Raw genomic sequence first — 1,325 nt, 5'->3', positions numbered from 1 at the left:
AGTCCACTTGCTTTTCTGCCTGGAATATTTATGTTTTTCTTGCATCCATGCTTAAAGTGCTTTGACTTCCAGAGTCATGGGTAGCCGTGTATACATCACAACAATTTTGCTCCAGATGAAAGGTATAAGCAGTCAGAATGGAACAATTATTGTTTGGTTCCTTTCATTTCTTTCCAACTTCAGCACACAACTGCTTACTCTGCACTGTTGAGACAAATTACTGTCTTGGCTTTACTGTTTTGAATCTAAGTTTTTTTATGACCATAGACATTTTGGAAGGAATCTGTGAAGCTATTTAGCTTTGCCTTCACCAAAAGAAGATTGACTATATACATATTTTAAGAGACAAACAGAAGACTTTTTTTAGGGTTTTCCATGTTTCCTCTTTCAAAACTTCCCTAAGAAAAGGGAGTAGTTAATTGTCCAGTGACCTCTTGCCAGTATTTAAGGATATGTGTTATGTTCTTCAGGTAGTTTTTTTCAGATAGAAAACTCTTTCTGGCATAGTCCTTAATATGACCTACCTCTGAGGCAGGGTAACTAAGGTTCTTGGTAGTAGATTCCTTGGGATTAGAGTGAAATAACACTGAATAAGATGAGACTGGAGGAAAGCACCAGTGGTGTAGTGGTATCATGCAAGGTTCCCATTCTTGTGACCTGGGTTCGATTCCCAGCTGGTGCATGGATAATTCTCAGCTCCCAGCCTGTGCAGTGCTTATACCGCAGGTGTGATGTAATTAAATAAGATATTTTTAGACAATGTGTTTTGTCTCTTATTTTGTGCTTTTTGTTTCTTCAGTTTTGGGCAGGACGACTAAGTTGCTGTGGATTTTTTCTGTGTAATCCAATGGTGTAATTGAGTGGTATTTTAAGTTTCCTTCTGTTAAAGAGTTCACTTCTACCGAAAGTTTGCTTTTATGCAAATAAATTGTTTTATGTGAACTAAGAATTCTGGAAATAGTAACTTCCTCGTAATTTGAACTTATCAGCCATATAACTAACATACCACTGCACTGGTATGAAATGTCCTGTACATGGCTGTTCATCATAAAAGAGATTAACTGAGACTCTTTGACCAATTTAACACTTTCAGATATAAGGGCTGTCCATGACACTTTCTTCTCATCCAAAATTGATAGTTTTATATTATATTTGGGAAGAGGGGCCAAAAAAACCTGTTTAGTATTCAAATATCATCTCCTTCGAACACAAGAGTCGTCCATTCCAATGAGTAGGAAGTCAGGCAAAAATGCCAGGAGGCTTGCATGGATGAACAAGGAGCTCCAGGCAAAACTCAGATGCAAAAAAGAAGAATATAGAGGATG

The 1,325-nt window shown here is 37.4% G+C and overlaps 1 non-coding gene across 1 annotated transcript; it reads left to right on the top strand.

The window, feature by feature from the left end:
• Nucleotides 1-611: 611 nt before the first annotated feature.
• TRNAG-CCC lies at nt 612-682 on the top strand. Its single transcript has one exon. It is a non-coding gene; the product is annotated as a tRNA-Gly (tRNA).
• The last annotated feature ends 643 nt before the right edge of the window (nt 683-1,325 follow it).

This window comes from Pyrgilauda ruficollis, unplaced genomic scaffold, assembly GCF_017590135.1.
Source record: "Pyrgilauda ruficollis isolate IOZ18807 unplaced genomic scaffold, ASM1759013v1 scaffold41, whole genome shotgun sequence".
Lineage (NCBI taxonomy): Eukaryota > Metazoa > Chordata > Aves > Passeriformes > Passeridae > Pyrgilauda > Pyrgilauda ruficollis.
This window is presented reverse-complemented; position numbering and strand designations above follow the sequence as displayed.